This window comes from Orcinus orca, chromosome 14 (assembly GCF_937001465.1).
Source record: "Orcinus orca chromosome 14, mOrcOrc1.1, whole genome shotgun sequence".
Taxonomy (NCBI): domain Eukaryota; kingdom Metazoa; phylum Chordata; class Mammalia; order Artiodactyla; family Delphinidae; genus Orcinus; species Orcinus orca.
Window position 1 is genome coordinate 9532811 of NC_064572.1, and position 12031 is coordinate 9544841.

A 12031-nucleotide genomic window follows, 5' to 3' on the forward strand; every position below is an offset into this window, starting at 1 on the left:
TCATGGTGCCGAGACAAGACGTCTTTGCTGTGCCTTGTCTGTATTTTTGACCCACAAAATCTGTGATCATAATAAAATGATTTTTGGAGCAGCAATAGTAACAGGGACACTGACATTATTGTGTGAGAGTGTAGAGAATTGGTCTTATTGCAAAAAGTTAAAAGCATACAGAAATCTATAGAAAATAATGTAATGAAAACCCTATACCCAGCGTCCAACTTTATCTGCCATATTTACTTTAGGGGTTTTTTTCAGTAATAAAATATTATAAACATAGTTACAGATCCCATGTCCTATCTTTATCCTCAGAGGGGATAGAATTTTATATTTGTCATTTCCATTCAGTTTTTATATTATTATTACATACAAAATTGTCAAAAATAATTTGCTTTTGAAAATTTTGCTTTATTTTAAACTTTATATAAATGGTATCATACAGCGTTTGACATTTTGTTACTAGCTTTTAACACTCAACATCATCTTTTTGGAGTTAACCCATGTTTACATCTTTAGCTCCTGTTTATTAATTTTCATTGCTGGGTAGTATGCCATCATCTGCATATATGATAAGTTATTTATGCAATCTATAGAAGGCAGATATTTAGGTTGTTTTTCTACTAGAAACAATGCTGCAATAAACAGTTTTGTGCATGTCTCCTTGCATGTATGTGCAAACATTTACTTTAGTCATTAACAGAAATGGAACTGTAGGGTTATTTTGTTATGAATATGTTCGTGTGTATGTATTATGTGTTACATATATAATTTTTGTTTTCTTCCTTCTCTTATTTCCTTATCATGTAGCACAAGAAAAATTCACTTTATATCATAGTATTCAAGTTAAGGAATTTCTAGGAGAAAAGTAAACGTCACTCAAGGACTTTACCTCCTCTCTGGGGAAGGAAGTTAGTGTGTTTCCAGTTGTACTAGGATACTTGTATCACATGAGGGGGAATTATGACCTTGTTATTGTGTTTATCTGAAGCACAAGTCAATTGCAGTTCTTGGATTTCTCTTCTCCACAATCACATGAACCAGTTGCTTAGAGTAAGTCTCTGTCTCTCTCCGTGTATATGTATCTTATTGGTCCTGTTTCTCTGGAGAACCCAGACTAATGCACTAGATATTGCCAAATTACGCTCCGAAGTAAGATTATACAAATTCTCAGGTCTATCTGTACTAGAATTCTTATTTTTCTACATCCTCGCTGGCATTTAGGCCTCCGTCTCTGTGAAATATTTGTTTTATCCTTTTTAAAAAAATAAGTTTGTTTATATCTTATTATACATACACATACCTACATGTATCTTAAGCTAAGTTCATACATGTCTCAAATTCTTTACTTCTGTACTTTATATATCTTGATTTCTATCTATCTTGTTATATATGTGTGTATATACCTGTATATGTATGTGTATGTACTTAAATACTAATCCTTTGCCAGTTGGATGACTTGCAGTATCTTTTTACAGACTTTGGCTTATCTTTTCCCTTTAATGATGAAGCTTTTTAATGTCAATAAATTTAAACTCCTTAAAGGAATCAAATATCTTCTAAAATTTTGATTTAAGAAACATTTCCCTACTCAGAAGTGGCAAAAACATTCCCCTATGTTTTCCTCAAAAGTTTAAAGTTATATGTTTCATACTTGGTCTTCAATATATTTAGAATTGCATGTTGTGAGATAGGAAATCTAAATTTATTTTAGTCCACATAATCAATTGTCACAGCACCTTTCCTGAAAAACTCATTTTTTACCTGTAGATTATAATGTTAGTTTTATCTTACAACATGTTTCAACATATATTTAGATCAGTTTCTGGGTCCCTTACTGTGTAACACTGGAGTATCTGTATCTCACTATGTTACTGGACTCTCATTAGGTTATGTACGTGGACATTGTAGCTGGAAATAAAAATGGTATCTTTGTTTTTCTTTCCAATGATTGCTTCCTATTTCTTTTATTTTTCTAATTGTATCCATCGGAACTCCACGGAGAGTTAGAAGCGGTCTTTGTCTTCTTGGTCTCTAAAACCCAACAGTCCACATGATGTTTATATAGATTTCTGATAGAAATAATTTATCATAGTAAGACAGGTCTCTTCCACTTTTAGCTTACAAAGAAATTTTATGATGAATGAATTTTGAATTTTATCTCATATTCTTGAGATAATGATATTGTTTGTCTCCTTTAATCCACTAGAGTAGGGATTCTGTCTTGTTCACCCTCCGGCACTTATTAACAGGGCTGGCACGTGGTAGCTCCTCAATAAATGTTGGTTGGATAAATGAATTAAAAACCGTGAAAACCTATACTCTCGTGATGGACAATGGAGAGAATGTCCGTGTGGGGAGGGGCAGGTGGATTATGCCGCTCTTTCTGGCCTGAGATGCACTTTCCCCTTCTGACCTCTCACTTATTACCCCTTTCACCATCCTGATGGCCTCAGGGAGGACAGGACTCCAACTTTAACATCTTCCCAGGTAGCTGAACCCAGAGGAGGAGAAAGCTGCCCCTGTGTTAGCACTTAGCGCTAGGGTGAGATACATACGACACTTAATTCCCTCCAGTACGGCTACCAGTAGAGTTTAACCCTTACCTGGTACCTGTAGAAGGGAACCGTAGTGTAAGGAGTGACTTGCAGTGACAGCCCGCAACTCTCCCTCCTCCTTGAGTCCTCTTGTGACAGAAGACTTTCCCCTGGAACCTTGGTCTGGGCTTCTGAGTGGCACTTGCTTTGTGAAATAGTTTGCACAGTTTTACATGCACATCTCCTCCTTTCCAATGTCAGCAATGTTTAAAAGAAGCTTCCTTCGCTACTATTCACTATTTGCTGAAAATTATGCCATGTTTGGGCCATATCTTTCTTATACAGTTGGTTATCATTGTTTTCCTGTAGTTTTTGATGCCAAGCTGATTCTGTCCAATTTCTTTTAGCAAATGTCAACTTGATTCTCGTTTCTCTGCAAGTGCAGATCTATTTTTTTCTCCTCTCTTTCTCAAGGCTTTTATGATCTTATCTTTATCCTTTGTGTCCTGGGATTTCACAATGATGTTTCTAGATGTGGGTCTTTTTTGCTTATATGACTTTCATTTGGGAAATATTTGTCTCTCTTCTGCCTAGGGACTTTTCTTGTGTTATTTTCCTGATAATGTATCTATTTCCTTTGTTATCTCCTTCTGGAACTATTATTAGTAGTGGATGTTGGACAGTCTCCAAATCTCTTAACCTTTTCTCTTATTTGTCTTATCTCTTGATATTTGGGTCTGCATCCTGGGAGATTACTTTGACTTTATCTTCCAAACTGTGTACTGACTTTCTCTTATTTTAGCAATCAATTTTTTTTTTTTTTTTTTTTTGGCGGTACGCGGGCCTCTCACTGCTGTGGCCTCTCCCGTTGCGGAGCACAGGCTCCGGACGCGCAGGCTCAGCGGCCATGGCTCACGGGCCCAGCCGCTCCACAGCATGTGGGATCTTCCCGGACCGGGGCACGAACCCGTGTCCCCCGCATCGGCAGGCGGTCTCTCAACCACTGTGCCACCAGGGAAGCCCAGCAATCAATTTTTGTTAAATGTTAAGACCTCTTTCTAATTCTCTGGTTCCCTTTTTTCCCCTCATTTTATGGATGCAGTAACTTATTGAATCTCCAGGAATTACATTTATTTTGAAGTTATTTTTTGTTCTCTACATTAGCTCATTTCTTCCAAAGTCAGGTTTTTGTTGTTATTGTTTGTTTATTTGGTTCTTTTGATCCTCTTGCCATCCAGGCTTTCCTTGACTACCTTGTGATCCTAAGTCATCTGGTATTTCTGTCCTTCTCAAGACGTCAGGGTTAGGGTTTAGTAAGAGACATGATGACTAGGGGCTCTGTGAACGTGGCAGCCCGGTCAATGTGCCACAAGCTCAGAGACCGAATGCCTGAATGCCCAGGGCTGCTCCCTCGGCAGGGCCTTGGAGAGGGGACCGCAGTCAGTCCTTCCTTCCTTTCCTTCCATCTTAGACTGGATCCTTCCTGGATGCAGACTCAAGGGAAGAACTTGTGATGATGCAACACTTTATAAAGAAAGTACTCCCAGGGGGAACCTGCAGGGGAGGGGGGGGAGCAGGGTATGGAGAGGAGGGAGAGGCCAAGCAGAGGTGGTTTTCAGGTGAAGCCCCAAGCTCTGCATGAGCCCCTGGGGAGCCCCAGTGAGAAGGTGACACCTGAGTTTGTCCCTCATCAAGGTGCTCCCCATGCCGTCACCATGGATGGAGTTCCCTGGGGAAGGGAGGGGAGATATCCCAGGCACTTCCAGGCCTCTGAAGGGCAAGGCTGCCCCCGTGCCTGACAGGACCCTATGAAGTTACAGGCAGAAGTTGGGGTTTGGGGGCACACAGCTGTGAAAAGGGTCTGAGGGCACCTGGCAGAGAAAGCACCCAGAGTGTCCCTGCCCAGCCTCCATGGTCCAGCAATCCACCGTTTTTGAGGATGCTGTGATGGTCTCTTCTCAAGCTCCCTGAGTGTCCGTTCACTCGTGGCTAAGTCAGGCATGAGGATGCTATTATAAAGATTAGTTTCATTCACTTGTGTATCATAGTGAGACAAGAGAATTATCTGAACAGTTGGCTTTAGCATCCTCTTTGGGGGAGAGCATGTTTGAGAGCACTTGCTGAGGAGTCCAAGTGGGAGGGGAGGGATTAGACCCTGAGGACAGCGGGGGCTCCGAACCACTAGAGGGCTCTGCGTGGGAAAGGGGCATTACTGGCTATATTTCTACTACAGAGGAACAGAATAGCAAGGATGTTTATAGCAGATTTATTCATAATCGCTGGAACCCGGAAGCAACCAAGATGTCCGTTAGCAGGTGAATGGGTAAATAAATTGTGGTACATCCAGACAATGGGATTTTATTCAGTGCTAAAAAGACATGAGCTGTCAAGCCATGAAAAGTCACGGAGGAAGCTTAAATGCATATTGCTAAGTGAAAGCAGCCTATCTGAAAAGGCTGCATGCTGTTATGATTGCAACTTTATAATACTTTGGAAAAGGCAAGACAGTGGAGACTGTCTTGAGATCAGTGGTTTCCAGGGGTTAGAGGGGAAGGAGGGATGAGGAAGCGAGCACAGAGGATTTCTAGGGCAGTGAAACTATTCTGTTGGAGACTATGATGTTAGATACACGTCATTATACATTTGTCCAAACCCATAGGATGTACAACCCCAAAAGGGACCCCTAAGATGAACTATGCACGTTGGGTGATAATAATGCTGGTGCCTCAGTGAAGATTCATCAATTGTAAAAGGTGTACCTCTGCAGTGGGGAGGTGTTGAACCAGGGGGAGGCTTTGCATGTGTCAGGGTAGAAGGTACGTGGGAAATCTCAGTACTTGCTGCTCAATTTTGCTGTGAATCTAAAACTGCTTAAAAAAAAAAACTCCATTTCAAATAAGTAAATAAATAAACAAACAAACTGAACGGAGGAGAGATGGGGGGATGGGAAGAGAGAAGCTTGCAAGACAGGTGGAGATGGAGACTGCATGAGAACGGGTGAAGCTGCCCAGTGATGGATGGTCCATGGCGCAGAGAACTATTTCCCCCGAAGGGTCATTGCTGGGCTGTCAACCTCTCTTCCTCCCAAACCTCAGTGGCTCTACCCGCACCTGGGCGTGTTGGAGAGAAGCCTTGCTTGTGGCAATGGCGCAGGAGCTTAGGTTCCAAGTCTGAGCTGAAAAGATGCCTAGTGGACTGGACGTGAGCGTAGGAGATAAGCCCCAGGCTGAGCAGCTGCAGCTGGTCTCCTGCTGATACTTGGAGATAAGATACGAGCCGGAGTACTGGGACCCGATTAGGTGAAAGTGAGATGACCCTATTTTTTAATCTTTTTTAAAATTTTATTTATTTATTTATTTTGCGGTACTCGGGCCTCTCACTGTCGTGGCCTCTCCCGTTGCGGAGCACAGGTTCCAGACGTGCAGGCTCAGCGGCCATGGCTCACGGGCCCAGCCTTTCCAGAATCTGTACCACCACACCTGGAAAAGAACAAAACATCTCCCTTTTGTAATCCAATCTGTTTTCTTCAAAAGTTTCAAGTTCCATGTTTCCTATTTGGTCTTTAATATGTCTAGAATTGCATGGTGTGAGATAAGAAATCTAAATTTATTTCAGTCCACATGGATAATCAATTGACACAGCACCTTTACTGAAAATTTTGTTCCTCACCTATAAATTACAACACTGCCGTTATCCCAAGTCGTGTGTTGCTGTGTGTTTAAGTCAGTGTCTGGGTACCCTACTGGGTGATATCGGATTGTACATTGGGCTGTGCCTCCTTCTACCTCCGTTTATAAAGCTCCCTGGTGGATGTCTGATCAGTGAGAGAGGGTAACCCAGAAGCAGGCAGAAAGGATTTTGGAAAGAGCACTGGAAGTGCAGAGACAAAGTTTCCTCCACGTACAAGCCCTGTGACCTCGAGTAAGTTAAGCAGCATCCTACACTTCCGTGTGAACTAGAGAATGGACAAATAATACCTACTTTGTGGCACATGAAACGATCAAACACACTGCTTAAGAATGGAGTAGCACAGTAGTAAATATTCTGGAAATGCAGAGACACCAACTCTTCTACACAGGATTGTTCAGGCAGGGGAGAGTCCCAGAGTGGACTCCAGCCTCTTGCCTGGGACCTGGGAATGAAGGTTTCACTGTAGAAGAGAACTGGTCCCCTGGTCTTCTGTTCAGACTGTAGCTATAAAGCCAAGCGCGTTGCAAAGAGGACAGTGGCATGTGTTTACGTCCTCAAATTCTGATTTCTCTCACTTATCACTTCCTTTGCTGGATATGTGCCATGGTACACCCACAATTACTCCAAACAGAGCTGTGACTAAAGTAGGGCCCAAAGGGAAATGCAGCTGTCGAGGTACAGAGACGCCGAGTGGTGATGGGTTAGTGGCAGACTTTTGATCTGTATTTGAAAGAAGAGGCCAATTGCATTTTCAGTGAGCTGGTAAATTCACAGAGCTCTTTTCTAAGTTACCAGGACATAATCTACCATTTCCATGGTAAGTCTAGGTTATTGGGATAAAGGACTTTCTTCTTAAGTATTTATTAGGTACTTCTGTATATGTAGAATTGACCTAGAAAAGTAGACCTAAAACAGTAGGGAGACTGTCTACCGTCATGGAACTTACAAACCAGTAAGGAAGATGAGATCAAATGCATGACACGATTTTTAAATAATGTGGTACTGCATCTAAGGGCTAATTAGCTTTGGTGGCATTTGCCAGAATTATTCACCATGAGCTCCGTTAAGAATCACTTTGCGGGGCTTCCCTGGTGGCGCAGTGGTTGAGAGTCCGCCTGCCGATGCAGGGGACGCGGGTTCGTGCCCCGGTCCGGGAGGATCCCACATGCCGCGGAGCGGCTGGGCCCGTGAGCCATGGCCGCTGAGCCTGCGCGTCCGGAGCCTGTGCTCCGCAACGGGAGAGGCCACAGCAGTGAGAGGCCTGCGTAACGCAAAAAAAAAAAAGAATCACTTTGCTGTACACCTGAAACTAACACAACATTGTAAATCAACTATAGTCCAATATAAAATAAAAATTAAAAAAAAAGACTGTCTTTTATCACCAGCTCTAAATGATGTCTTCATCTCAGCTGGTATTTGTTATGCACCAAACATCCTACACGTTTTTTTGAGGCCATCTAAACAAGCACAAGACACGCTTCCTGCAATCGAGAAAGTAATCATGCCTTTGGGACCTTGACATTTACTCTTATGAAGTAGGTCAACAAACGGTTCAAGGTGGGGCATTCAGTTTGGAGAAAGACAGTAAGTAAAGACAGGACGTCTAGAAAGGCGTGGTGTGAGTTCAGTAAAGGGTATTTTATGTCAAGTGGTGGCAACTGTTATCACTTTACTTGATTTCAGTTAGCTTTTTAAATATTAATAAAAGGAAAGCCAACATTTACCACCGCGTCTTTGGTGGGTTCTTGACTGCTGTTGGCTAGTTTGACAGATGCGGGTAGGTGAGGTGACTTTTCCCCAAGGTTAAATATCCCGGCAGAAATGGGTTGGCATAAACTTCTTTCTCTTGTGTGTAAAATACTGGAAATTATATATTAAAGGAATGCAGAGTTAAGTCTTCAACGTAAGTTATATGAGGAGGAGAGCGTTCTTCTGGGACGTGGCTGTGGACCGGTTGTCCGATGTGTAACTGGGAGGCCCTCCTGCCTGGTGGTTGAAGCAGGAGAGCCGGCCCCTCTGAGTCATCGCTTGCCCAAGACGGCGATGCTTGAGAAAATCAACCGTGGGTCTGTGTTTTCTTTTCAAGTGTTCTTTTGTTTTCTAGACCTGAAATTACAATGAAGTCGCCACTGGAAATATTTAAGTATCATTCTCACATCTCTAACACATGTTAAGAGATTTCTGGGAGTTAGAGCCACTCTGCTCCCTTTGGTGCCTTGGTAGACTCCAAATTCCAACAGAGCCCTTCATCCAAAGCTATGATGGTTCACTGCTTTCAGAAGAAAACGTTTTCAATCAGCAGGTGCCCTGGAATGTGGCTCTTCTTTCAACCAGTCTATAGTTTGTATCAACAATCTTTCTTAAAAAAAATGTTACGGATGAACTTATATACAAAACAGAAACAGACTCACAGACTTTGAAAACAAATTTATAGTTACCAAAGGGGGAGAGGGGGAGATAAATTAGGAGTTTGGGATTAACATATACACACTACTATATATAACATAGATAAACAAGAAGGACCTGCTGTATAGCACAGGGAACTCTACTCACTATTCTGTAATAACCTCTATGGGAAAGAATCTGAAAAAGAATGGATATCTGTATATGTATAACTGAATCACTTTGCTGTACACCCGAAACTAACACAACATTGTAAAGCAACCATACTCCAATATGAAATTTAAAAACTAAGTAAAAAAACCCATTTTTTCTTGGAGGAAGCAGACAGCATCAACATTAATTGGAATCCCAGACTTTTTAAGTCTAAAGCTTATCCGCCCTTACCTCATCCCCCTGACCCCAGCAAACCTTGCCCAACAGCAAAGAAGAAAACCGAGACTCAAAGAGATGGATGGACTTGCCCAGAGTCACACAGATGGTGGCAGATACCAGGAGAAAGTCTGAGAAAGGCAGACCTTTAGATGTCCCGGGCATCAAAAAGTTTGAGTGTCACTTCCCAGCACTCTACTTCCCAGAGCACAGATAAATGCCAATGCAATGCACAACCATAAAATGAGTATGAAGAAGTGCAATGCGATTTTTATATGTTTTCCCTGGTGTTAACTTTCTTTTATTTTTTGAGATTTCAGCTGTCAGACTCTTAACATCCTTTGAGTGATCTAGCTCTGCAGATGTATTTAGCCAACCCAGGGACTGCTGAAGTCAATTCAAATCCAGTTCTTTTGTCTGTTGGTCCTATTGCAATCCACCACCTCCCGCCCTCTGCGACTGGCATACCCTTCATTATTTTTTTTAAGGCATACCTCATTTTATTTTGCTTAGCTTTACTGCAGTTCACAAATACTGTTTTATACAAATTGAAGTTTTGTGGCAACCCAGCGTCAAGCAAATCTATCAGCACCGTTTTCCAACTGCATTTGCTCACGTTGTGTCTCTGTGTCTAACACAACATTGTAAAGCAGCTATACTCCAATAAAAAGTAATTAAAAAATGTTTCAAGAAAGAAAATATTTTATAGCTAAAAATTGTCAAAACAATCACAACAGTAACATCCAAGGTCGTTGATCACAGATTACCATAGCAAATATAATAATAATAATACCCTTCAGTATTTATGGTCGAGGTTCTTTGTAACCTACTGTGAAGTTTCCTGCAAAGATGGCTGGGTTGCCTTTCCTTCCTCCATCATGATAATGCAAAGCAGACTTCCTCCAGGCAGTCCCCCAGGCTTCAGATGACTCTCTTTTTGCAAAATGTTGTGGGCCTCTGTCCCTGAACTTCCTAATCAGCAGAAAGAGCATTAGAACTCCATTTTTATTGGAAAAATTTTTTCTTTATGCTTGTTCCCTCTCTCTCCTCCTGAAATATAACTTTGTGGGGTATGGAAGAGAGATGAGTATCGTGGGGGCATCAGAAACCCTGAGGAACCTGCTTCTTGACAGTATTATTATACCTCTGCCAGTCGAAATAAAAACAATGAACAAAAAAGGGGTAAACACAAGGTTCTAAATGGCTGGAAATTTTGAGCACTGTTTTTATTTCCTTCTGCTGAAGTCCACTGGCCACAGGGACAGTTTGGCCTGGGGCAGGTGCTGAATACCAAGTCTCTCTGAGGCTGCAAGAACAGTTAGGCCACAATCAGGGAGAGAAAAGATAATCCCTCTGTGATCTTAAACAACCACAGAAAAAGCAGGCGAAAAGAAGCTTGAAGTCCAGACATCTGAGAGGACGTCGCCCTTTGAAGATCCTTTCAAGTAGAAAGCACAGGGGCTCAAGTGATGCTGACACAGGCAGGGAAATAAATATCTACAAACACACACGTTGGGCAGAGCTGGGCACGTGAGGTGCCCAGCAGCACAAGTTTTCCGAGGCTTAAGCTTTTCTATTCCTCACCTCCAACCTCAAGGCATTGAACCATGAAAACCCAAATAAATACACTCACTCTAGCTTTGTGTGTGACTTCCAGAGCACGCTTTTGTCACTAGGTAACAGAGGAAAGCACTGTGATAGCACAGCAAAGGCGGTCTAAGGAAGGACGTGCTGACTGGGCTCTGGCCCCTTCTCCGCCCTTCACCTGGAGGGCAGGTAGGGCGACGGAGCCATGAACCTCCACCAAGAGCTACGTGCTGCAGCATTGGTCAAGCAATTCGCGATAGAAGTAGGTAAAGCGGTCACACACTAGGCTCAGATCACCACCTGGATGACCTTGGGCAAGCTCAGTTTCCTCACGTGTAAGATGGGGATAATCAGAGTGCTGACCTCACAGGGTTAGGATGAGCACTGGAGGGATCTGAGGGCACACAAGGACCCCAGGACACACAACAGGCGCCCAGATGCTCTCTGCTTAAGTGTTGGCTGCAAAGATATGCCTTCTTCCCTCCAAATCAAACTGCATTGATTTAATCAATGTCAACGTGTTGACTGAACAACCTACTGATCTGGTCTAGTCGCTAAAAACGATCAGTCAAGCTGGTTGCTTGACACTGAGTAGATGAAATTTGTCCTTTTCCCTCCCCTATTTCAAGTGATGATGTCATCTAGCTACAGTTTTCAAATCCATGATTTTGGTTAAGATCAGACGGAGTAACTCATCTGAGGGCACGTTCTGGGTCGTAAGGGAGGTGGGACAAGCAGAGCATATAGTCCTGTGTACCAGGCGCCATGGAGAAGATGCTCTGAGGAAATGGTCCAGCTGAGCAAGGGCGCTTGCTAAGAGCCCACCCTGTACACATCATCCAAGGCCAGAGGATCATGGCCTCAGAGGTCCAGCTGCTAATAAAGCATGTTTCCTTCTAAATATAGCTTCCAGTTTTTGGTTTCTGCTCCAGACAGCTAGTCTGAACTACTTTTAGGCACATATCTGTGTAGCAGGCAAAACCACGGGAAAAACTCTGGAGGGGGGTTTCCCTGGTGGCACAGTGGTTGAGAGTCCGCCTGCCGATGCAGGGGATGCGGGTTCGTGCCCCAGTCCGGGAAGATCCCACATGCCGCGGAGCGGCCGGGCCCATGAGCCAAGGCCACTGAGCCTGCGCGTCCGGAGCCTGTGCTCCGCAACGGGAGAGGCCACAACAGTGAGACGCCCGCGTACCGCAAAAAAACCCCCAAAACTCTGGAGGGAATTTGTGAGGTTTACAAAGCCTTTGCAGGTTGGAGCTCCAACTGATAGAGGAGAGGCTGGGCTCTCGGCTGGTCACCAGCTGACTAATTTAGGGTAAAATTGCTCTAAAAGGAGGGAAAGATACAAGAAGTTTGAATCCTTACTTATAAAGAGCCTGACCACCTGATAGAACTTTGGGGTGAGAATGAATTACATGACTGTAAATTATTTTCCAGCTATAGGATTCCAT

At 43.1% G+C, this 12031-nt stretch overlaps 1 long non-coding RNA gene across 1 annotated transcript in view; it reads left to right on the forward strand.

Annotated features, from left to right (window-relative positions):
* The first annotated feature begins 7320 nt into the window (after positions 1-7320).
* LOC125960972 (uncharacterized) overlaps positions 7321-12031 on the forward strand; it is a 210015-nt gene continuing 205304 nt past the window's right edge. The window contains exon 1 of the long non-coding RNA XR_007471232.1: positions 7321-7357. This is a non-coding gene — a long non-coding RNA (uncharacterized LOC125960972). The remainder of the gene's footprint in view (positions 7358-12031) is intronic.